The 27,512-nt window shown below is 42.3% G+C and overlaps 1 pseudogene; it reads right to left on the reverse strand.

Moving 5' to 3' along the window:
* The window catches only part of LOC134357622 (leucyl-cystinyl aminopeptidase-like), a 90,505-nt pseudogene that overhangs the window by 24,113 nt on the left and 38,880 nt on the right, over positions 1 to 27,512 (reverse strand).

The following is a 27,512-nucleotide window of genomic DNA, read 5'->3' on the forward strand; positions in this document are numbered from 1 at the left end:
TCTATGCCAGAATGTTTTCTGTAATGCCATACGATTTTATCTTGTTAAGCAGCCTCATGTGTGGCACCTTATCAAATGCCTTCTGAAAATCCAAGTAAATGACATCAGTGCCTCTCCTTTGTCCTCCCTGCTTGTTACTTCCTTGAAGAACTCTGAAAGATTTGTCAGGCAAGTTTTCCTTCTACTGAAACCATGCTGAATTTGACTTTTTTATCATTAGTCTCCAAGTATCCTGAAACCTCATCCTTAACGATAGACTCCAACACTTTCACAACCACTGAGGTCAGGCTTACTGGCCTATAATTTATTTTCCCTTCCTAAAGAGTGGAATGACATTAGCAATCTTCCAGTCCTTTTGGATGATGCCAGAATCGATGGAATCTTGAAAGATCATGACCAATGCATCCATTATTCTCTTCAGAACTTCTCTCAGGACTGTGGGATGAAATCTATCTGGTCCAGGTGACATATCCACCATAAGATCTTTGAACTTGCCTGGCACTTTCTCCTTTGTAATAGCAATGGCAGTCACTCTTGCTCCCTGACACTCATGGACTTCTGGCACACTGCCAGAAGTAAGAAAGAAAGACACCAAGTGCCCATTAAATTCACCTGCCATTTCTTTGTCCTCCATTACTACCTCACCAGCGTCATTTTCCAGTGGTCCAATATCAACTCTCACATCATTTTATCTCTTCATATAACTGAAAAATTTTTTTGGTATACTGCTTTATATTATCATTAGTTTGTCCTCATATTTCATTGTTTCCCTTCTTAATGCTTTTTTAGTTGCCTCTGTTAGATTTTAAAAGCCTCCTAATCATCCAGCTTCCCACTCACTTCTGCTGCCTCATATGCCCTTTTATGCAGTCCTTAACTTTCTTTGTCAGCCACGGTTGTGTGCTCCTGCCATTTGAGAACTTCTTCCGATGTGGAACCAATCTATCCTGTGCCTTGTGAACTATTTCCATAAATTCTGCTCTCTGCTTTGCTGTCATCCTCGCCATAATCCTCCTCCAATCCACCTGGGCAAGTTCCTCTCTCATGCCACTGTAATTCCCTTTATTCCGTTGTTATACTGATACATGTGATTTATGCTTCTCCCTCTCAAATTGCAGCATGAATTCAATCATATTATGATCACTGTCTCCAAAAATTTCCTCTACATAAGTTCCCTCATAAGACCTGAGTTATTACACAACACACAATCAAAGATAGTTTTTCCCCTAAAGGCACACACCCAAGCTGCTCTAAAAAGCCATCTAACAAATTCCCTCTCTTGCAATCCAACACCAACCTGATTTTCCCAATCCCCTTGCATTTCGATGTCCCCCATCACATTGCCTTATTACATGCCTTTTCCAGCTCCCTTTGCAATCTCAACCCCACATCTTGGCTACTATCTGAAGGCCTATATATGATTCCCATAATGAAATTGCAATTGAAATATCTTTATTGTCATTGCATAGTACAATTTGTCATGCACCAATACAGCGAAAATGAGTTTGTAACTCTCGTACTCAATGCTATAAAACAACAAATAAAATAAACAATAAATAAAAACAAGTAACCAGCTAGAACAAGCAATGTCCAGCAGTCAATGTCAAGCAATTTCAATTTCAATATATCCTCTGATGTTAAACTGCCAACTATGACCTTCTCTCAGCCATGACTCAATGATGCCCACACGTCATATCTTTGTCACGGACCCGACCGTTAATTCCCTATTTGCTCCCAATTCTCTTTGATGACAGCACACCTGGTTTCCATCAAGACCTGCAGCACAAGAACCCCGGCTTTACAACCACTAGTTGCCAGATCGTTGGTTTTGCCTGTGTGGTAATTAACGTTTCCTGGCCGCTTAGGACTGTGTGTTCTAACTTTTGCTCCAGTACTGAGAATTACCTGTGAAACTCAGTCTCTTTGTGTCAAGATCAGTTTTCTGAGTTCTACTCCAGTTCCAAGGTTTACCTGTGAAAGCCAGCCTCTCCGCGTCAAGGTAAGTCTCCTAAAGTTTTACTTCAGCACCGAGCTCTCCCTCCTGTTTGCTGTTCACGTCTGCATCCCAACTAAATCTCTGTGCCTGTGTCCTGCACCTCATTCGTTGCAACAATCTTCCAATCTCTAATTGTGTCATGAGTTCGTCCACCTTATTCTGAATGCTACGTACATTTAAATACAACACCTTCAGTCCTGCATTCTTGGCACTTTTGAAATTTGTCTCTGTGGTACAATTTAACTCTTCGTTCCGCATTCATACCCATTCATTGGCTTGTTCTTCCTTACATTCATGTTACATCAGTTATCTATTTGTAAACCTGCTGGCTCATCCACAACTCTATCATACTGGTTCTCATCCCCCTGCCATGTTAGTTTAAACCACTCCCAACTGCTCTAGTAAACCTGCCCACAACCTGTCCGTTTTGTACAGATCCCACCTGCTGCAGAAGAGGTCCCAATTATCCAGAAATCTGAATCACTGTCCTTTACTCCAATCCGTCAGGCATCCATTTATCTGCCACCTCATTCTGTTCCCATCCTCACTGTTGCATGACACAGGCAGCAATCCCAAGATTACTACCTTTAAGGTCCTGCTTCTCAGCTTCCTTCCTAACTCCGTGGACCTCTTCCTTTTTATTTAACCTATGTTGTTGCTGCCAATACGTATCAGGCTGCTCACCCCACTCTTTTCAGAATATTGTGGATGCAGCCAGAAACACCTCGGACCCTGGCACCTGAGAGGCAAATTGCCATCCATGTTTCTGTTTTGCATCCACGGAAGTGCCTGTCTGTCCCCCTGACTATAAGAGTCCCCTCTTACTGCTGCCATCCTCTTCAGTTGCCACCCCTTCTGTGTCACAGGGCCAGACTCAGTGCCAGAAGCACGGCCGATGTTCCGATGCTGCTTCCCCCAGGCAGGTTAACCCCCCCCCGCAAACAGTACACAAAGTAGAGTACTTATTGTTGAGGGGGACAGCTACAGGGATGCTCTCCACTATCCGACGTATCCCCTTCCCTCCTTACCCTCCCTGTCACTCCTGTCTATCACTGTTTCACTTTCTCTAACAAGCCAAAGGCCATCCAGCAGCAGCTCCAGTTCATGAACACGGTCAGTCTAAGGAGCTGCGTCTCGATGCACCTGGGGCAGATGTGGCCATCGAGGAGGCTGGGGAGCCCACATCTGACACCCAGAGCAGAACACTGGCTCTGTAGACACACTCCCTACTCGCTCAAGATTTAAATAAGAAAGGAGAAATGAACTTACCTACTTACATAGAAACACAGAAAAACCTACAGCACAATACAGGCCCTTCGGCCTACAAAGTTGTGCGCAACATGTCCCTACCTTAGAAATTACTAGGCTTACCAATAGCCCTCTATCTTTCTAAGCTCCATGTACCTATCCAAAAGTCGCTTAAAAGACACTATCGTATCCACCTCCACCACCATTGCTGGCGGCCCATTCCAGGCACTCACCACTCGCTGCTTAAAAAAATTTACCCCTGACATCTCCCCTGTACCTACTCCCCGGCACCTTAAACCTGTGTCCTCTTGGGGCAACCATTTTAGCCCTGGGAAAAAGCCTCTGACTATCCACACAATCAATGCCTGTCATCATCTTATACACCTCTATTACCTTGCCTCTGCCTGTTCTCACCGAAGCCCTGTGAACCAAAGCCTTACTACTCTGCCTCAGACTAATCCAACGATGACCGGTCCGCTAGACGGTACCTTTCTTTTATAGAGACTGGGTTTTTTAAGCTCTTTGGCGTCCTGCACAGTTCTTCAATCAATGACTCCCATCAAAAAACTCCCTGCTTCTTAAAGATCTTCGCAGGACCTGCACAGGAACACTTCTGTTGCATCTGTGCAGTATTCCAATATCGGGATAATTTTGTCTACAACCCCAGCTTCATCATTAGCATTCTGCAGAGGCTCTGGATCTGTGTGGTTACTGGAATCGTCTGATTGTGAAGCAGTTGAAATAATTGTATTTCATCAGTGCTTCAGTGGGTTGCATCTTCATTTTTTTCTTGTGTAGTACTGTTGTGGTCTTTATGTTGGTTTCTTTCTTGCTCTTGTACAATATTATTGCTATTATTTTCTTTTGCATTTGCACAGTTTGTTGTTTGTCCATCCTGTTGTGTGTGGACTTTCACTGATCTTGCTTCTTTGATTTATTGTTTATGTCCGCAAGGAAACAAATCTCAGGATTCTATATGGTGACATGCATGTACTTTGAATCTTGAAAACGAAATGCACTGCGTCAAAAAAAAAAGCAGCAAGACAGCGACAAAACCAGAACACAGAGTGAGGCTTACTTTGCTACAAGGCCAAAACTGTTCAATTATCGTTGGGGGAGCGGGTGGGGGAGAATATTTCTGCCCCGTTGAAAGATGAGGTGTTGTTCTTTAAGATTACATCAGGTTTTGTTGCACTAGTGTAGCATTCCAAAACAAAAAAAAAAATTGGGACTAAATGGAGGTGGGATTGGGAATTAAAGTGACAGGCACCCTGGTGACCAAGATCACCCTGGTAGACTGAATGGATTTGCTCTCCAGCCCATTTTAGTTTGATTTCCACAACATTAGCAGGGCTACATTGTCAGTGTTACCAGGGCACTAAAGTGGGGGAACAATGTTGAAGTAGATTGGAAAATGATAGTTCAATTACCATTTCTGTCTCTTTCTTTCTGGTAAATTATAGAGGGTTGATGACCTTTCACTTTCCCAGGCTGGTGCAAGAACAGAGGCTGTGTACAATAGTTAGCAATGATAAAAAATAATACATGGGAACACTAAGGATATTTTCCAAATACTATCCATTGTGCAAATATCTTGGAAAAAAAATTCTGGGCTCAGAAGTATCAAGAGCACTAATTTTGTGAAATCATGTCTCTAAGTGAGGTCACCGAGGATCTCACGTGGTCTGTACATACCGGCTGTGAGGTGAAAAAGGCACAACAGCGCCTCTTTCATCTCAGACGGTTGAAGAAGTTCGGTATGGGCCCCCAAATCATAATAACTTTCCACAGGGGCACAATTAAGAGCATCCTGACTGGCTGCATCACTGCCTGGTATGGGAACTGTACTTCCCTCAATCGCAGGACCCTGCAGAGTGGTGCAGACAGCCCAGTGCATCTGTAGTTGTGAACTTCCCACTATTCAGGATAGTTACAGAGACAGGTGTGTAAAAAGGTCCCCAAGGATCATTGGGAACCCAAGTCACCCCAACCACAAACTGTTCCTGCTGCTATCACCTGGGAAATGTTACCACAGCGCAAAAGCCAGGGCCAACAGGCTCCAGGACAGCTTCTTCCACCAGGCCATCAGACTGCTTAATTCATGCTGATGCAACTGTATTTCTATGTTATATTGACTATCTTATTGTACATACCATTTACTATACAATACTATAAATGCACATTGCACATTTAGACGGAGATGTAATGTAAAGATTTTCACTCCTCACGTATATGTAGGATGTAAGTAATAAAGTCAATTCAATTTCCAAATTGATAACACTTGCATATAATTTATTTGTCACACCTCTAGCAAAATTTCCAATGATACTTGGCCATTTTACACCAGCAAATTATTTTCTTTTTCCTCACATCATGTTTTCCTAAATTTTTCACCCCATGAAATAAAATCCACTCTATAGTCAGGGGAACAGATAGGTGATTCTATCTGTGGATGCAAAATAGAAACATGGATGGCAATTTGCCTCTCAGGTGCCAGGGTTCGAGATGTTTCAGAACGCGTCCACAATATTCTGAAAAGGGAAGGGAGCAGCCAGAAGTCCTGGTACATATTGGTAGCAATGACGTAAGTCAAAAAAAAGGGAGGAGATTCTGAAAAAAGAAAACGGAGTTGGGCAGGAAGCTGAGAACCAGGATCTCAAAGGTAGTAATCTTGGGATTGCTGCCTATGCCATGCGACAGTGAGAATAGGAATAGAATAAGGTGGTCGTGAGGAGAATGAACAAATTCTTTACAGACAGAGGTGAGAATCAAACCATACTTTTAGAGCTGCTGCTGTATTAAGTGAATAATTCGATGGATATATATCATCACTTCTAACCAACATAATCTTCTTGCATCGGTACCTAAATACAATGCCAAGGCCCTGCATGACCAACTTAGAGCTCAGGTGGAATGGGAACTGACTCTGGGAACATTTGACAAACTCTGGGAAGAATTTTAAATCATCAAAATTAGCTTCAGTAAGTGTGTAGCTGTACCTGTAATAGGAGGATGATGAATTCAGTGAATGAGAGGTCCTGAGGAAACGTGCTTGACTGAGGTGGATTTTATTGGCAGTGGTATCCAATTTGACAGTGACCACTGGGTATCCTGTCTGTCGTGTCCAGGTTTCGATGATCTTATTCACATTCAAACCTACATTTCCAACCTGTGAAATAAATAAAATTCATCAAGAGATCAGACCAAATCACAGCTAGATTACACAGATGAAGATCAGTTATTTATTGGTTAATTGATTTTGTAAATTTATTGGAAGATTATAATCAGGATCAGATCAGGTCAATTCCCCCTGGTGTAATAATATCTCCAACTCACCGGCAATCTACACAGGCACACCTCAGGGATGTGTGCTTAGCCCATTGCTCTACTCTCTCTACACCAAAGACTGTGTGGCTAGACACAACTCAAATGCCATCTATAAATTTGCTGATGATACAACCATTTTTGGCAGCATCTCAGGTGGTGACAGGAGCGCATACAGGAGTGAGGAATACCAGCTATTCGAGTGGTGTCACAGCAACAACCTCGCATTCAATGTCTGTAAGACAAACACCTGGTTGTGGACTACAGAAACAGTAAGACAAAGGAACACAGACCAGTCCTCATTGAAGGATCAGAAGTGGAGAGAGTGAGCAATTTCAAATTCCTGGGTGTTAATATCTCTGAGGCCCTAACCAGGCCCAAGTTAGAGCAATTTTTGAAAATAGCACACATAACTATTTGAATATGCATTGAAGATTAAATTCGAAATGCAGAGCAGACAGATCAGGAAACAGGCACTGATTCTCCACATATGCATGAATCCAATCAACATCCCACTGCATGGGTGCAACAGTAATTAACACTTATTATGACTGTGATGGTGGGACGATCCAGACATTTGAAACAGTTCCATGTGTAGCTCAAAAAAGCCATTGTAAATATGGATTTGTTTCAATTGTCCTGGATTTCCTTTGATCTTTAGCACATAAAATGATGTGCAGCATTGGGCCACGCAGACCTTTTTCCACAGAAAATCTCCCCAGCTGATGCCTGCTATTGTGTCTGTGCAACTGCATATCAATTAAATAAAATCATGCTGGGTGACTGTCAGGAGAGGGAAGGGGAGCAGATAGAATGAGCAGAGCACCCCTGTGGCCATGGATACTGTTGCTGGGGACGACCTGTCAGGGACAAGTCGTAGTGGTCACGTCTCTAGCACCAAAACTGGACCCTCAGCTCAGAAAGGAAGGAGGGAAAAGAGGAGAGCAGTAGTGATAGGGGATTCGATAGTTAGGGGGACAGATAAGAGGTTCTGTGGGAGAGATCGTGAATTCCGGATGGTCTGTTGCCTCCCTGGTGCCAGGGTCCGCAATATCTCGGACTGATTTCTCGGTATTCTCAGGAGGGAAGGTGAGCAGCCAGATGTCGTGGTCCATGTAGGGACCAATGACGTGGATAGGAAGGAGGAGGAGGTCCTGCAAAGAGAGTATAGGGAGTTATGTGCAAAGTTGAAGGACAGGACCTCCAGGGTTGCAAATCTCAGGATTGCTACCAGTGCCATGTGCTAGTGAGGATAGAAATAGGAAGATAATGCAGCTAAATACGTGGCTAAGGAGATGGTGCAGGAGGGAGGGGTTCATGTTTCTAGACAATTGGGCTTTGTTCCAGGGAAGGTGGGACCTGTTCCGACAGGACAGGTTGCACCTGAACTGGAGGGGGACTAACATCCTTGTGGGTAGGTTTGCTAGTTCTGCTCAGGGGGGTTTAAACTAGATTTTCAGGTGGAGGAGGATAAAGGTCATGCGAGGACTGCATGTATAGACAGTAATCAAATGTTTGTACATGATAGAAGTGTTCTCAGGTGCATCATTAACTTTCCACATATTGACTGGGACTCCCACACTGTGAAAGGGTTAGATAGTGTGGAGTTTGTCAAATGTGTTCAGGAAAGTTTTCTAAATCAATATGTAGAGGTACCTACAAGAGAGGATGCAATACTTGATCTCCTATTAGGGAACCAGACAGGTCAGGTGACAGAAGTATGTGTAGGCAAACATTTTGTGTCTGGTGACCATAATGTCATTAGTTTCAAGTTAATTATGCATAAGGATAGGTCTGGTCCTCGAGTTAAGGTTCTAAATTGGAGAAGGGCCAATTTTGAGGAAATGAGAAAGGATCTAGGAAGAGTGGATTGGGATAAGTTGTTTTCTGGCAAGGATGTGTTCAGTATGTGGAAGGCATTCAAAGGCGAAATTTTGAGAGTGCACAGTTTGCATGTTCCTGCCAGGATTAAAGGCAAAGTTAACAGGCATAGGGAACCTTGGTTTTCAAGGGATATTGGCGACCTGGTTAAGAAAAAGAGAGAGGTGATAGCAGGTATAGGCAACAAGGAATAAATGAGGTACTTGAGGAGTATAGAAAATGTAAGAAAATAATAAAGAAAGAAATCAGGAAGGCAAAAAGAAGACATGAGGTTGCTTTGGCAGATAATGTGAAGGTAAACCCGAAGGGTTTCTACAAGTATATTAAGAGTAAAAGTATAGTAAGGGACAAAATTGGTCCCCTTGAAGATCAAAGTGGTCATCTATGTGTGGAGCCTCACGAGATGGGGGAGATCTTAAACAATTTTTTTGCATCAGTATTTACTCAGGAAACTGGCATAGCGTATATGGAAAGAAGGGAAACAAGCAGCAGTGTCATGGAACATATAGAGATTAAAGAGGAGGAGGTGCTTGCTGCCTTACAGCGAATAAAGGTAGATAAATCCCCCAAGCCTGACATATTTCCTTGGACCTTGAGAGAGACTAGTGTAGAAATTGCAGGAGCCCTGGCAGAAATATTCAAAATGTCCTTAGCCACAGGTATGGTGCTGGAGGATTGGGCGGTAGCTCATGTTGTTCCGTTGCTGAAAAAAGGCTCCAAAAGTAAACCAAGTAATTACAGGCCAGTGAGCCTGACATCAGTTGTAGGTAAATTATTGGAAAGTGTTCTGAGAGATCAGATATACAAGTATTTGGACAGCCAAGGGCTAATTAAGGATAGTCAGCATGGCTTTGTGCGTGGTAGATCATGTTTAACAAATCTTGTAGAGTTTTTCAAGGAGGTTACCAAGAAAGTAGATGAAGGAAAGGCTGTGGGTGTTGTCTACATGGACTTTAGTAAGGCCTTTGACAAGGTCCCACATGGGAGGTTAGTTCAGAAGGTTCAGACACTAGGTATCCATGGAGAGGTTGTAAACTGGATTCGAAATTGGCTGTGTGGGAGAAGTCAGAGAGTGGTGGTGGATGATTGCTTCGCAGACTGGAGGCCTGTGTCTAGTGGTGTGCCTCAGGGATCTGTGCTGGGACCATTGTTGTTTGTTGTCTATATCAATGATCTAGATAATTATGTGGTAAATTGGATCAGCAAGTTTACTGATGACACTAAGATTGGAGGTGTTGTGGACAGTGAGGAAGGCTTTCAAAGCTTGCAGAGGGATTGGGACTAACTGGAAAAAAGGGCCCGAAAATAGCAGATGGAATTTCTGATGCAGTGTCCACTTCCACATCAAATGGAGTAGCAAACAACTTGAACTCATTTGCATGCAAGCGAAATTCAGCAAAACAAGATGAAAATCCTTTTCTCAATTCTTGGACCATATTCACAAAAATGCCTGGATCTTGTGCTTGACTTTTTTGAAAGTGGGAAAATGTGCACAATTTCCTTTTTGTATCTTGTACTCCCACAATTTCAGCTTTCTTTCAAAGGCCACAATATGACCATACATCTCATGTATCAGCTGATTTTTTTCCTTGAAGTTGTAAATTCAATTTATTTAAATGAGATGTAATGTCCACAAGAAATGCCAAGGTTGCAAGCCAATCAGGATCACGAAAATGTGAAGTATCCTCATTTTTGCTTTCAAGGAATATTCCCACCTCTTCATGCAATGCAAATACTCTTTCCAGCATCGACCCTCGGCTGAGCCAGTGTACATTGCAAAAATAAGCCAGTTCCCCATATTCTGCCTCCATATCCAACAAAAACTGCTGAAACTGGCGATGATTCAATCCACGAGATAAGTTCAGATTCACTGCCTTCACAACAACGTCCATAACAACCTTTAATTTCAAAGACTTGGCACATAATGCCTCTTGATGGATAATGCAATGAATTTTAACCAGTTTCTGTGCGATTCCAAGGTTTGCCATTTGTCCTTGCAGCAATGTGATGATGCCTTTTTTCAGTCCCACCATTGCTGGTGCCCCATCAGTTGTGATGCCAATTAGCTTCGACACATTAAATTTCATTTCTGACATCATTTTCAGCAAAGCTTCAAAAATGTCTGCTCCAGTAACCGTGTCCTTCATAGGAATTAATTCAATACTCTTCAAAAATTTGAAAAGATGAGGTCACTCCTCGCATAAACACTGCAAGTTGAGCAGTGTCTCTCAAGTCTGTACTCTCATCGCCCAATATTTGCCACCTTCTTCACAGCAACATTTTCTAGGCAAATGAGACAAATTGGTTTCCCAGCTTGCTCAATGAAGAAGTAATCTAGTGTCCAAGTGTGTTGGAAATTTCAGCACTCAGTGTCTACTTTCCTGCGTTTTGCATTCATTGCCATTGGAATTTTTTTCTTCGATTTTATTTCGAAACGCGAGCCATTCAACAAGTATCGTAGCACATGTAAATATCTGGACATTTGGCATGGACTTCTGGCTAAGACACAGTGACACTGTTTCTGTTCACAAAGTTGAACGATCCCATCTGAAAACCTGCGCGTGCACGGAGAGTATCTAATACATATTAATAAGGTAGTCTGCCTTCCCGTCATTCGTATATACCAGTGTTTGGTTTGGAATAAAACGGAACCTGAGGCCAGTATAACAAGACGCCATGCATGTCCATCAGTGTGATCGCATGAAAAACTCCGAATAAGGAAAAATCGCTCACGGGCCGGATAAGCATAGTATCCCAATATTTGCTCGCGGGCCAGTCAAAATACCTTCACGGGCTGGATCTGGCCTGCGGGCCGTAGGTTGCCTACCTCTGCTATATACTCTGTGTTGTAAGTATATACTGTTTAATTGGTACCCATCACTTATATTGTATGTAGTTTGGGAATTAGTGTGGAGGTATTTCAGGGAGCGTTTTACCGAGATATATCTGTCAGGATGGCACCTGTTGAGGTCAGGCATATCAGGTCAAAAACCCTGATGATCCAAGTCAGCCCTTGACCCTGATTGGGGGGGGGCCTTCGCCCCCAAGGAGAAATAGAGCATTTTTACAGAGTTGCCATCATTTAAGGTCGCATGTGGGAATTCAGAATTCTGTCTGGTGATAGGCGGGGATGTTGAGAAAGTCTGCGACTGTTGTATCATTTGTGCCCAGCACAACCCTGGTAAGGGCAGAAAGCTACAGCTGGCAAACCAGCCATGGTCGAGGGGATCTTGGGAAACATTGAGATGGACTGATGGATCACTTCACCCGGTGGACAGCGCCTTTCCCAGCGAGGGAATTGCTCCGACAGCATGGCTGCACGGATTCAAGTTCAGGAAATCCTCCCAAGGTGGGGAACCCCAGTCCAGGTGGTTCTGGATTAGGGAGCACAGTTTACAGGGAAAGTGATGAAGGAAATGTACTGACTGCTAGTGTTTCAACATCAGTTCCATGCACCCGACCACCCTCTGAGTTCAGGAATGGTAGAAAGGATAAACCGAACAATCAAGAGTCCTTTAGCCAAAATGAGACAGAAAAGAGATGGGTTTTACCGGGAATGCTGATGAGATTGGAAGCAACCCTGAACTGCACGTCGGGCCTCAGCCCTCACAAATTATTGATGGGGCAAGCAATGCGACCCCTTTATGGGGTAATTGTGGGTTGTGGTGAGTCTGGGACTCACACAGATAAAATGACACCGTGTGAAAGACCTTTGCAACCAACTTAAATTGTTGAAGGACTGAGGGAAACAGCAACAGCACCTTACGGATCAGAGGGAGCCAGAGGGGAAGGAGATAGTCCTCACGTAGCAGGGTGACCAACTCACAGTGAATGTGATGCCTAAAAGGGCAGGGTTTGCTCCCAGACGGATAGAACCACAGATTGTACCTTGAAACAAGTGACACTTGAGTCTGTGGGCAGACTCGGCAAGACAGCCAAGGAAAGACAGGACTCGGGTTAAACCGTACAACTCAACTTCTTGTTCCCCCACAGACAGAGCGGGTATTAAGTGTACCCAGTAACTGTGTGAATACAGAGAACCTCAGAGCAACACCAACCGGCCACACCAGACCTGACCACAGTTGATGGAAAGACACACGCAGCAAATGTGAAGGCAGAAGACAACAAGAGCGTGACAGAAACCCGTGAATAGCATGCTGAAGTGTGATGGCGATGGTACTCTGTAATGAAGGCTGGTTGCTGAAGGTAGGCGATTAGTTGAACAGCACATAACAGAGATATTGAAGAAATTAGGTGGGGAGGATTTAATTTTAAGCAGGGACACCAGGTTCCACAACTTCAATGTTGTGGCAGACTGAGAAAGATTGCGCGTGGCATCTGAGGGCAGTCACCCCAGTCTGAATGGGGACTGAATACAAATGAGCTGGGCCCTTTCAGTAGTCGGGCCAGCGATCGACTGGACAGTTCAGAAGGGGAAGCCACCAGGGAGAAGTCCTTGCAGTCATTCAAATAGAGACCATTCCAACCCCTTCCTGTACATTGATGAGTGGGCCTGTGAGCCTGATATATTCTCAAAAAAATCTATTCCTGAAGCTTTGAAACTGTTCTTAAAACATTGAAGACATTTCACTGAAGCCGTTCAGATGAAGAGTCAGTGACTTGAAACATCAACTTTGCCTCTCTTTGAGCAGATGCTGCCTGTTCCAGTGGGAATTTCCAACCTTTTATTTTTATTTCAAATTTCCAGCAAAGGCACTTTGTTCTTCTGCCATCAGGCAAACATTACAGCAGCATCAAAACTAAAACCACAAGGCTACTAAACAGCTTCCTCCCACAGGCAGTCAGACTGCTAAATAGCTGCTCTACCTGACTCTGCTTTGGCCACTTTTAACTTGCACTGGACACTTTTAACTTGATTTTAACTGACACGTGGCTGTTGTGTTTTACTATTTGTTGTTATGTTTATTATTTAGTGTTGCGTTTGTTATGTTATGATTGCACTGCTCCTGGGAAACACGTTGCAAGCTGGTGGTTTGATGTGGTACAGGAACAAACATTGAGCAGGGGTGATGTTCCTTTTATACCAGACACTACTGTAAATAACATCAACACTACATGGGTTGGGTCACGTAACCACCTGAGGATTTGATTGACCTCAACTGCAGCTACTGTGATGGTGCAGCATGCACTCAATCTGTTCTGTCTGGTGTTTGCTGACAGCAACATTACTTCACAGAAACTGTTAAAAATCTTGAGAATTCCCTGTGGATGCCCACTTACTGAACAACTCAATGTTGGGGGGAGGGGTGGGCAATAGATTTTGGAGACTAACTAGCAGTCAGGCAGCATAAAGAACCATAGAGGAGATTCAGGGTACTCAAGACCTACTCCTATCTCATTGTTTTTAAATGGCATGTTTTGTAGGGCAAGTCACCATGTTCCCCAGAATGATGGGGTACCTCTTCACTACCTCAAATTGGACTGTTAATAGTGAAATTAAGTCGCATTACAATACAGGTATCATTCACTTAACGTCCATGATACGTTCTGTGAAATCGGACGTTATGTGATTTGGATGTTGTGCGAACGCCATATTATATACTCAGCAAACCTATATGGATTACTGCAGTGTACCTGTATTGACTAAACAGCCAAGAACTTACACTAAAACTGTATACTGTACACTATAATACATACACTATAACTTTTTTTATTTCATTTTAAACTTTTTAATTTTTTTCACTTTTTAAACTTTTATGTAAACACTTTCAGGATCGCCGTGATTGTCGAGTGCGACATGCCTAAATCCTGAGCAATAGCATTCACTGGTTTTCCACCTTCATATTGTTTAATAACCTTTTGTTTCACTTCCAAATCAATACTTTTCCTTTGCCTCTTGCTGCTGCTATCACTGGGAGTGGTTTTACTGCGTTTGGAAGCCATGATGCACTTTACGGTAATATTTTCGGAGGAAAATTAAACAGAGAGATAATGCTACTACACTCAAGAGGCGCGCGATACACGAGATTGGTTACGTTCGCTACGTCACGTTCTCCGATCGGGATGACGGACGTATATGCGATCGGACGTTATCCGAATGGACATTAAGCAACTAATTTGGTCCCACTTTAATTTGAGTAGTTGCTGCTGCATCTGATATTTAGTTTGAAAATATAATAATCATAAGAAAAATACATTCTTCACTCATACCTTTCCAGAAGTCTTCAGGTTGTGTGTTCTGGTACTTGTGTTTCTTCAAGTACCATCTGATTCCTCGCTGGAAAATAGTTTCATGAATAAAATTGTTCAGCATCAACAGAATGGAAGCCCCCTGAGGAAAAGAGGGAGGAAAAAGGTTGCTGTTTTTAATATTTATCTTTGATTGCAGTTGCCTTTTGTATAATTCCACCTTTTGAGCACAGATTATCCAGTTAGCGGCAAAAGCATGGAACCTTTAGGAAAAGTGCTAGCAAGGATTTGGTGGACACCATATTGTAGATTTTCCCATTCTAGACAGGGATATGGGAAACTCCTACGGGGAATCTGTGCCATTCTACCAACAACAATGACATCAAATAGGATTAATATCCAGCCAATTTGAAGAATTCTCATGGATGGCTGGCCAGGAAGAAAAAATCTTGTTTTAATTTATTATTAAAGATCCTACAAAAATAGATCAGGAATGGAAATGTGCACATTGGATTGAGGTGGAAGCTGAAATATCCAGAACTTGATATATATGAAATTGGTTTTACAGTCAGAGAGGTTACATTATCTTCCTTTCATTCAAATCACTTGGACTCAAGTTATACAATAGAAACTTGAACACACTGTAAGCTAGTGGTTTCATGTGGTGCTGGAACAAACACTGAGCAGAAGTGATGTTCCTTTTATATCAGACACTGCTGTAAATAAAGTCAACACTACATGGGTTGGATCACGTAACCACAGGAGGATTTGATTGACCTAAACTGCAGCTACTGTGATAGTGCAGCATGCACTCAATCTGTTCTGTTTGGTGTTTACTGACAGCAACATCACTCACGAGCTACAGGAATACACTCCTGGCATCAAATCTGTTCAGAATTAATGCCGAGGTTTTTTTGACGTACAAAATCAAAATGAATGGAGGAAAAATCTTTGAAGATATCATGTCAGTGCTCATTATTATGCGAATACATGTACACTGAGGAATGATGTAAATTATCCAGTGAATTCTACAGTAAAATTTATATGTGTGTATGGAAATAGTCATTAATTTTGCTGGTAATTCCTGTTACCAAGCATATAGATACTGACCATTTCAGATAGGCATGTGGGCACTTCCAGCCAGCACGAAGCCATTGGTTATGTGGAAAACTAGTGGAGAAAATAGGATAGAGGAAAGTAGAAATAATACGAATGGCTTTAATCCAAAGATTATATTGGAATTTAACCAAGTTGATGTGAGAAAACAATCTGAAGTCAACAGTCTGAAGTCAACAATCTGCTCCTTGGTCTTGCTGACATTGAGTAAGAGTTTGTTATGGTGGCACCACTCAGCCAGGTTTTCAATCTCCTTCCTGCATGCTGATTCATCACCACCGATGATGTAGCCTATGACAGTCAGTAAACTTAAACATGGCTTTGGAGCAGTGCTTAGCCACACATCAAAAGTACAAAGCAGGTCAAGTATAGGGCTAAGCACACAGCCTTGTGGTTCACCTGTGCTGATGCAGATTGTGGAGCAGATTTCTGGGGTCTGCAAGTGAAGAAATCAAGGATCCAATTGCACAAAGAGGTATTTTGTCCAAGGTCTTGAAGCTTATTGATTAGTTTTTAGGGGGTGGGTGATATTGAAAGCCAAGCTGTAGTCAATAAAGAGCATCCTGATGTATGCATCTTTACTGTTGAGATGTTCCAGGGTTGGGGGAAGAGCCAATGAAATGGCATCTGTTGGGGACCTGCTGTGCCAGTGGGCAAAATAGAGCAAATCCACATCAGGAATTCTCAGTCAGAAATTGATATATTTTATTACCAAACTCTCAAGACATGTCATCTCACTTAGTTCACAAAACACTTCATTGTGACAGCAATTGGGGTTCAATTCCCACCGCAGTCTTAAAGAGTTTATGCATTTCCCTTGTGAACTCGTTGAGTTTTCCCTGGGTGCTCTGGTTTCCTCAGATAGTATAAAAACCTACAGGGTCAGTAAGTTGTGTGCATACTATGCTGGCACCGAAATCATGGTGAGACTTGTGGGCTGCCCCAGCATGTCCTCAAACTGTGTTGTTTGTTAACAGAGATGACATATTTCACTACGTTTTGATGTTTTCATGTACGCATACAAGTAAAGCTAATCCCGATCTCTTTATCCTTAACATTTAAATGCTGGATGATTTATGATCCCTCTCAGTCCCATTCCCCTCCGCCTTCTCCCCACAACATTTGATGCCCTGACTGATCAAGAACATATCAATCACCACCATCAACTCCTCATTTCTGTAAAATACAGCGAGAGCAAGAACTGAAATAGCAAAATCTTCAGTTGATTAGCACCTAAATAATGATTACACGTACAATTGTAAGACTTTCAGACCATAAGATATAGGAGCAGATTTAGGCTATTTGACCCAATGAGTCTGTTCTGCCATTTCATAATTGATGATCCAATTTCCTCTCAGCCCCAATCTCCTGCCTTCTCCCCAAATCCCTTCATGCCCTGACCAATCAAGAATCTATCAACATCTGCCTGAAATATACTGTATATACGGACTTGGTCTCCAAGGCTACCAGTGGCAAAAAGGCACAGCCCAAAAGAAGAATAATTGAAAAAAGGAGTAATTGGAGAGAATGGAATTTTTTTTTAAGATTCTGGTCATATTTTCCTTTTATTGTATTTTTTTATTGAGACACAGCACCCAAAATAGACCCTTCTGGCCCTTCGAGGTACACTGCCCAGCAACCCCCAATTTAACCCTAGCTTAATAACAGGACAATTTATACTGACCAATTAATTGACCATCCGGTAGTTTTTGGACTGTGGGAGGAAATCAGAGCACCTGGAGGAAATCCACGCGGTCACAGGAAGAATCTACAAACTCCTTACAGACAGAGGTAGGAATTGAACCCAGGTCACCGATGGTGTAACCACCACACTACTGTATTGCAGCTATGATAAGCATATTTTCATATATCATTTTCTAAATCAGCTGAGATGGTGACACTCACTCCCAATTGAGACACAGCTCACCTGCCCAGTCCTTACAGTTTAGACACAGGCTTCTTGTGTCTACGAATGCTGGTGCTTCCTTCTCAGTTCTGATCACCTGTGCACTGGGCACTGGCCCCCACAGAGACGGAGGATCAGATGGGAAGAATCCCCCTGGTAATGACAAACTGAAACCTCTAAAATATAAATGTGTACCTCATCTCGGCATTTAAGCAGAATAAAGTAATTAAATGTGAATCGCCATGAGCAGTGATCTGCATACATGGATGGGAAATTCCACAAACATAACTGACAACTTAAAGGTTGATTATTAAATATACTGATTGTAGTCTTCATGGAGTAAACAGCTCATTGGCAATCTGAGTGTTCTGTTGTACAAGGATCTCCACGTGCAGAAGTATTCAATTTGACTTATTTGTGGTCACCTGGAAGTACATCTATAGTTTATGTAGATTTTAAAAAAAGTAAGTATTTATTTAGGTACCTTTTCATAGAAACTAAAACCAAACATTTCCTCAATTTGTTCAAAAGTTTCAACTGGAGTGGAGAGCAGCTGGGATGAATTCATTGAATCTTCCTCTATTGGCTTGAAGTAAAGTGGTAGCGGGACGTCACCCTATGGAGAAAGCATAGAAACAAAAACCGTTTCATGCTACACTGTGCGTTTCAATAAATAGTAGCACATGGACAGAAATTGTTCAAATCTTTCTAGAAAATAGATAATTACTCATCAATTCAATTTCAAATAAAAATGACCTGTTTAGACCATATGAGATGGGAGCAAAATTACACCATTCGGCCGATCAAGTAACCTCTGCCATGTCAATAGCTGATTGATTATTCCTCTCTGCCTCATTCTTCTGCCTTCTCCCAGTAACACATAACATCCTTACTCATCAAGAACCTATCAACCCCCAATCTAAATATACTGAATGACTTGTCCTCCACAGCAGCTTCTGTTAATGAATTCCACAAGTTCACCACCCTTCAGCACACACTCTGGTATTACAATTTAACAAGCTTCCCAAGTTAGTAACCAAGAAGAAATTACAACCAGTATTTACAGCTTGGGTATACAAATACCCTGAGTGAGGTACATCTCTACCAAAGGAGGTGTAAGGTGCTCCTTCCCTCCGTCAGCCTGTAGGTCACCCTTGGACAAGGCGTAACACCTGCTTAGCCCCCCTAATCAGGGTCACGCAGAGCCACGGGAGCAGATGGATGGTCATATAAGCAGCTGGTGCATATCACAAGTCTTGGTTATATGACCACTGAGTATTGATAATGGCAGTAAAGACACTGCTCAGAAAAAGACAATGGCAAACCACTTTTTTTTTGGCGTGTGCCTGCATGCGTGCGAATCTGTGTGTGCGTCCATGATGATGTCTTTTTCATGGCTTTTACAAGGCGCGGAGCGAGAGAGAGAGAGAGAGGGAGAGACACACACAGTGTGGCACGCCACTCCCCACATAGACATTTTCGCAGTATTTCCCCTTTATTTTATGAGGTCGAGTTGTGTTCTCGACACTCAGTCCGGCACGGATGGAAAGCGTACTCGGGAGAAGACCCGACTAGTTTCGAACCTGGGAACCTCCGCTCCCAGCTCCGGCGCTGATGTCGTTGCGTCACCAGCCAGCCCGGCAAACCACTTCTGTAGAAACATTGGCTAAAAATAATTATGGTTGTAGAGACGATGATCATCGACGTCATCTGACACACTCTGGCATTACAATTTAACAAACTGCCCAAGTTAGTGACCAAGTGGTACTTGTAACATGTGTTTATATTTATACACCCTAGCTACATTTCAACAGCCATACTTGTTCAGTGATCAATTTATCTTAATACAGTGGACTTCTTCACATATTGACAATATTGAAACATATATAAAAAAAGTGCCTTGTTGTTGATGTAAAAACTAGGAGGGAAATTCTATTTTTTGTCCTTGTAACTTTAATTCAGGTCACAGCTTGATCCATATGGAGATCGGTTAGAGTGAAGAATATAGTTCCATTCTCCTTTAATAACAAACTGTTCGTATGATGGATAAACTAGATGAAGAAAGAAATTAATATTTAACTTACCATTTTAAGTTCAGGGAATAGCTTTTTTGCAGAAAATGTTCCATAAATGTGACAAATCCTTCATTTAACCAAAGGTTGCTCCACCATTCCATGGTCACTAGATTACCAAACCACTGAGGACAACAAAAATGATTCGGTTATTTAAGCATTCTTACATTAAAATTCAAAGTAAATGTATTATCAAAGTGCATTCATGTCACCCTGAGATTCATTTTACATTGTATTGCTTTAATTTGAATGGAAAAAATATATCAAAATAGGATGAATTTCCCATTGAATTGTTGATCATCTTTGTGTTTATCAAATCTCCGAATATCATGATCAAAAATTACCAGTCTTGCAAATGAAAATAAAAAATTAAACATTTTTAAAACAAAATCAGATATAGCTGTATTGTCTGTTTTCCAGCTTACTCATTAAAATCTAGGAGAGAAGCCACAGACTGTAACATACACTGTAAAATTACACCAAAGCCACACCAGGCAGCTTAGTGCATTTCACAATGTATTTTCAACTGATGTGGGGTTCCCCTTGCCTTCATCTCGAAAAGCAAGAGTCAACATCACCAGTGGCATTAACAGTTAGTCACCAACAGATACATCCTCCTGAGAATAATAAATGTCTGGACATACAAAACGATATCTGCAGAGAACATACTTCAGAGGCAAAGGGTAGGTGCCATGGGCAGAGTTAACAAAATGTCAGTGAAATCAGCTCGTCCAAAGTCTTGGGTTTCAACAAAGAAGCAACACAAATAGAAAATCTAAGCAATCACATCTTGCAAGCAGAAATTTCAGAGATGATGTCTAATTATGAGCTAATTTGGCAGGAGGAGAGAGAAGCAGCGCGCTGCGCGTGGACAGCCCTCCAGTGAAAAATGATATCGTATCCGTTAAATAGGGGCCGTGGACAATTCTGATTTGATGGAGATGGACATGAAAGCACAGAGGGACATCTGGAAAAATTTCTGAAACGCTCATTCGCTGCTGTCATTACTGCGCAGTCGGGAATCTTTCGGAGGGAAGGCCTCAAAATCCCCGGCTTTGCCTGCTGTTGGCGACCGAGATGGAGGTTGAATCGTTCAGATAGAGATGCCACTCAGTACTTGGTGTCGGAGAGCTGATCAGAGCTTGAAGTTTTCGGATGACTCAGAGTCGGACTGTGGTCGGTATGGCAGGGAGAGTTTTTCTTCCTTCTCCCATCTGCCTGAGATGTGGGACATTTGAGAGACTTTGAACTTTTACTGTGCTCATAGACTTCTTCATCAAGTTATGGTATTGTTGCACTGTTGTAACTATATATTATAATTATGTGGTTTTGTTAGTTTTTTTCAGTCTTGGTCTGTCCTGTGTTTTGTGATATCACACCGGAGGAAATATTGTATCATTTCTTAATGCATGCATTACTAAATGACAATAAAAGAGGACTGCGTGTCTTCATAATCATAATAAGTAAATGTTTGATTGGAAATAATTTACAGGGCTTTGGGTAAGGGGAAGGGAGTTACATTACTCTTACACAGAGCATGCTTCATTCAAATGTCCTCCTATTCTGTAATCTCCTTCAAACTTAATTCATGTCAAAATGCACTCTGTAATCAGCATTTGGCAATAAGTATTCTTCCCTGAATGAAATATGTCAGTAATGGGGGGGTGGGGTAGGTTTAAGTGGCAGGGTAAAGCATATAGCATTCCTGTGGCACCACCTATACCGTCCTTGTGTTAAAGCTGTTTCATAACCTGACCATATGTGTGTCAGTGAACCCTGCTGACCACAAAGCTTGCAGTTCAGATCCTGTCTCAGACCCTATGTGTGCACCTGTGATGGTGTAGGGAGTGTGTCATACACAGGCCGCAGGAGGAAAGAAATGTGGAAGGGGTCCAGCCTCCAAAGATCTGCCCAAGAGATCTTACACTTGGGAAGATCCTGTTTCATCCAAGCATCGTGTAACCCCCAGCTCCACTGCCTTTGATACCTGCCTTTCGTCCTCAAAGTTGAATACCTCTGCCTAGACCATCTCACACCTATCCCTACCTTCGTAGAAAACTAAAATGCCATTAAATGGCAGGGTAAAGCATATAATATTCCTGTGGTAAAATTCAATTTAAAATCATTCAAAAAAAATAAAATGACATTAAACGTTCAAACACGAACTTAAATATTTTACCAGAAGTTTACATCTGCTTTTACAGAAACAGAATTTAATGTCATTTAAAATCCAGAATCCATCAGGCAAATAACAAGATAATCAATCCAAACATCATTTTTTTCTGAATGAAAACCAAATTCTTGATCCTATATTACGATTATAGTGGGTCTTTTGTATTGTGCTCTCCGTATTTTCAGTTCAAAATCCTTCAGGACCCTGTCTCGCTGCATCTATATAACCTTTTTCAGTACTGTAACCACTCAGATTCTTGTCCATCAACTCTCTTCAGCCATCCCAGGACCATGCTGGACTTTATACTCTTGTAGGGCACTTAATTACGAGCTGCATTAACAACCCCTTCACTGGCCTTTCATTACCTGCTGATTACTGTCACTGAGATTGGAAGGGTGCCTATTTACGATGTGACGGTTACTCTGTAAAATTCAAACATAGTTTCTGTTAAACACAAATGCCACATATGTACTCAGTTACCAATTATTAAGTACCTCCTGAACTTAATAATGTGGCCACTGAGTGTATGTTTGTGGTCTTCTGCTGTAGCTCATATGCTCAAGGGTTGATGTATTGTGTGTTCAGATATGCTGCTCTGAACACCACTGTTGACCCACATGTTTATTTGAGTTCCTGATCCCTTCCTGTCATCTTGAACCAGTCTGGCCATTCTCCTCTGACCTCTCTCAGTGACAAGGCATCTTCATCCACAGAACTGCTTATTGCACCTTTCTCTGTGAAAATCCCAGGAGATCAGCAGTTTCTGAGATACTTAAACCACTTCACCTGGCACCAACAATCATTGCTCGATCAAAGCCACTTAGATTACATTTCTTCCCTTCTAAAGTTTGGTCTGGACAACAGCTGAACCTGAACGTGAGGAGGTTCAGGAAAATGAAGACCCACACTCAACAATTCAGGAGCAGTTCTTCCCCTCTGCTATCAGATTTCTGAACAGTCCATAAACCCTGAGCCTGAAGTCGGTATTCTTTCTTTATAGCCTTTTCCCCAATCTCATCATCTTCATCTTCTTCAATTTAGAAACTAGGCTTACAGCCAACATTGATAGATTTCAATTCCTCTCCCTTCTTTCACACTATCTACTCTTTATTCATTGCTCCTAGCAAAAAGAAAAATACATTGTGGGGGCAATCAGGTTGTTAGAATGAGAACTCTTTTTCCATGTAGAAGTAGTTTTAGATGAGGGAAACATCCCAGGAGTCGAAGTAGCGAAGAACTAAAGTTAATATATTTCATAAACGTTCCATTTCTGTTAACAAACTAGGAGAAACGAAGGATTGATTCAGATTCTAGGGTGGAAACATTGAAAAAAAATTGTGACCCACAAGGGATCTTAGTGAGCTTTCAGCAAGTATGTAGCAACAGGACATAACAGCACTGCATTGGAATTAGGACAAGCAGAAATTCTGTCTAAAGCTAATCAATAATTTGTGGAACATACTAATGAAATAAATTTGTTCAATAATGAACAGGTGAACAGCTGCTTAACTAAAATCAAACCTATATTATTCAATAAACTTTAAATACCTGATGAGCCAATTCATGAGCAATTACGTGAGCAAGCACTTGTTTGTCTCTTACAGAAGCTGTCTATTCCTTGCAAAGAAGTATCCATTTTTGAGAAATGATCAGTCCCCAGTTTTCCATGGACTCCAACTGACAGTCAGGAAGTGCTACCAGATCTAGAAAAAAGAAACACAATTCTTCAATCCAAAAAAATGGCAAATTGAATAGATTAGGGTGGGGCAAAGAGGGTTTCTTTTGACCACCTGCACATTAGACAGGCTGCTGAGGTTTCTCCATACAATTAGCTCTTGTTTCACTCAGCCAGTGACGCCATTCCTGCAATAGCAAATTGACCGTGAGCAGCTCTCTCTTTCCGATGTCAATCAAGTGTGACAGTGGAAAAGTGTGTATGGAACCGGAGGAGATGGCAGAGGTTACCGGGACCGGACAGGACGTAACCCAGGCTACTGTGGAAAGCGAGGGAGGAAACTGCTGAGCCTCTGGCAATGATCTTTGCATCAGCAAAGAGGACAGGAGAGGTTCCGGAGGATTGGAGGGTTGCGAATGTTGTTCCTTTATTCAAGAAAGGGAGTAGAGATAGCCCAGGAAATTATAGACCAGTGAGTTTTACTTCAGTGGTTGGTAAGTTGATGGAGAAGATCCTGAGAGGCAGGATTTATGAACATTTTGGGAGGCATAATATGATTAGGAATAGTCAGCATGGTTTGTCAAAGGCAGGTCATGCCTTACGAGCCTGAATGAATTTTTTGAGGATGTGACTAAACACATTGATGAAGGTAGAGCCGTAGATGCAGTGTATATGGATTTCATCAAGGCATTTGATAAGGTACCCCATGCAAGGCTTATTGAGAAAGTAAGGAGGCATGGGATCCAAGGGGACATTGCATTGTGGATCCAGAAGGCAAAGAGTGGTTGTAGATGGGTCATATTCTGCATAGAGGCCGGTGACCAGTGGTGTGCCTCAGGGATCTGTTCTGGGATCCCTACTGGATGACGAAGTGGAGGGATGGGTTAGTAAATTTGCTGATGACACAAAGGTTGGGGGTTATTGTGGATAGTGTGGAGGAATGTATGGGATTGTCAGAGGTTACAGCGGGATATTGATAGGATGCAAAACTGGGCAGAGAAGTGGCAGATGGAGTTCAACCCAGTTCAGTGTGAGGTGGTTCAAATATGATGGCAGAATATAGCATTAATGGCAAGACTGTTGGCAGTATGGAGGATCAGAGGGATCTTGGGGTCCGAATCCATAGGATACTCAAAGTTGCTACGCAGGTTGACTCTGTGGTTAAGAAGGCATATGGTGCATTGGCTTTCATCAATCATGGGGTTGAGTTTAGGAGCCGAGAGGTAATGTTGCAGCTACATAGGACCCTGGTCAGACCCCAATTGGAGTGCTGTGATCAATCCTGGTCGCCTCACTACAGGAAGGATGTGGAACCCATAGAAATGGCGCAGAGGAGTTTTACAAGGATGTTGCCTGGATTGGGGAGCATGCCTTCTGATACGGGTCGCCAACCCGTCGATCGCGATCGACCAGTCGATCTTTGAGATACACAAACACTGTTGTAATGTGAGCATTATAAAAATAAGTAATACTAATTAGGATAATGGTAATATAGCAATACTTCTGCTACAAAGCTGTTTGTAAAGAGAGATTGTTTCCAGGTTGCGGGGTTTTAGTTCCGTTCTTTCTGCCCAGTGTGCATGTGTATAGCACCCCGCCATGAACTGCGTTTTCAGCGTAGCTTATACTGCATCAAAGTGACAAATTAAATTAGATACGCAGTGGTCCCCAACCACTGGGTGTCACCTAATTAATTAACTTGTTTATTTCGGCTTTTTATCTTAAAGATGTGCTGGGTGCATTCCGGCCACCGCTGTACCGTTGCATTCTTTGCGGCCCGGAGGTTGGGGACCACTGGATAAGAGTACAGACTGTCGCAAACATTAACATACGGAACTCGCTCGTGATATCCTGATAGCATGGCAGAGGCTCCATGAAAGAAGGCGAAAACATAGAAATTCCATCCAGAATGGGAAGAGGAATTTCTATTTACCGTGGTGAAAGACAAGTGTGTATGTATATTGTGCCACCAAACACAAGCACTGACTAAAAGAGGGAATCTGGAGAGGCACCACAACACCAACCACCAGAAATTTAAAGACACCTACCCCCCAAAGAGCGCAATTCGTGCCAGGAAGGTTGAGGAGTTGAAATCGGGGTTGAAGGCCCAGCAATCGTTTTTCACAAAACATGCTGCTCAAAATAAGGCTGCTATTGAAGCATCATTTCGTGTAAGTCACCTTTTGGCTAAACGCAAGAAGCCTTTTACAGATGGCGATTTATTCAAGGAAGCAATGGTCATTACCGCAGAGACTGTTTTTAATGACTTTAAAAACAAAAACGACATCACAACTGCAATACATAATATACCGCTTGGCTCTGCAACAGTGACAAGGAGGGTAGAGTCACCGTCAGAGGACGTGGGTATTTTTCACTACAATTCAATGAATCTCTGGATGTAATGCAAACAGCTCAGCTTGTTGTATTTGTCAGAATGGCTTTCCAGGAATTTACAACAAAGAAGGACTTCCTCATTCTTTTGCAATTAAAGGAGAGAACGAGAGGTGTGGATATTTACAATGAGTTTAAAAAATATGTCCGTGAAAATAACAACCCCATTCATAAACTGGTGGCAACTACTACTGATGGGGCCCCAGCAATGAGCAGTGTGCGCATTGGTTTTATAGCACTAAAAGTCAGTACCTACTTTGGGTCAACTTATCTATGTGAAATTGCATTTTCACAGATGAAATTTATTAAATCTAAGTACAGCAGCTGTCTTACTGACAGACACCTCACAGACTGTCTCAGACTGGCTGTCTGTAGTTATGAGCCAAATTTCAGGGAACTAGCAATAAGTATTCAGCCCCAGTCATCACACTGAGTGCAACAGTCAATTTTTATTCATTTATTTTTCGTGTTGAAATAAAATTAAATAATGAAATTTAGAATTAAAAGTGTGAAGTATTGTAATGTTCTTAAAGAAAGATATGCTAGTTACAGTGTTTTCTTGTTTGAATTAATTTGAAAGCTTGACAAAAGTATTTTGTGTAATTCAAATACAATTAGCCCAAATAAAAGGCCTCAAATTGGCAGTACAATCTGAGCTGTTTTGTCTCTAAATGATTTGGTAGGTAGATCTTGTTTTTCACTAAGGTCGAGGTAGGGGATCTGGGGCTTAAAAGGGTTGGTGACCACTACCTTATGAGAATAGGTTGAGTGAGCTCAGCCTTTTCTCCTTGAAGCGATGGAGGATGAGAGGTGACCTGATAGAGGTGTACAAGATAATGAGAGGTATTGATCGTGTGGATAGTCAGAGGCCTTTTCCCAGGGCTGAATTGGCTAGCACGAGAGGGCATAGTATTAAGGTGCTTGGCAGTAGGTACGGAGTAGATGTCAGGGGTAAGTTTTTTTGTGCAGAGAGTGGTGAGTGTGTGGAATGGGCTGTCGGTGGCGGTGGTGAAGGCGGAAACAATAGGGCCTTTTAAGAGACTCCTGGATGGATACATGGAGCTTAGAAAAATAGAGGGCAATGGGTAAGCCTAGATAATTTCTAAGGTAAAGACATGTTCGGCACAACTTTGTGGGCCGAAGGGCTTGTATTGTGCTGTAGGTTTTCTAAGTTTCGCAGTTCACCTCTGTCGGGGTTAGCTGCCTGGAGAGGAATGCACGTGGGTGCAGTTAATTGTCCGAAGGTGTCCATTGAGACAAAACTGCAACGATGTCCGGGCATCCACTCCCATGATGAAGGGAAGGTCTGAGTTGGGCAAGACCAAAATGGGAGCTGTCATGAACTGCTGTTTTGAGTTCTGCCAAAGTAGCCTCCACTTCAGAAATCCAAAGGGCCTGTGGCTCTCTTAGCACTGTCAGTGGAGCTGCCATGGAGCTGAAGATCCTGTCAACCTTTCTGTAACAGCTAGAAAATCCCAGAGATTATTGGACTTGTTTCACACTAGACGGTTGTGGCCAATCTCTGACGGCCTGTTCTTAGTACATTTTCCCCGTGAATGTGAGGGCTTCCTCCTGGTGCT

Source organism: Mobula hypostoma, chromosome 16, assembly GCF_963921235.1.
Source record: "Mobula hypostoma chromosome 16, sMobHyp1.1, whole genome shotgun sequence".
In the NCBI taxonomy this organism is placed as follows: domain Eukaryota; kingdom Metazoa; phylum Chordata; class Chondrichthyes; order Myliobatiformes; family Myliobatidae; genus Mobula; species Mobula hypostoma.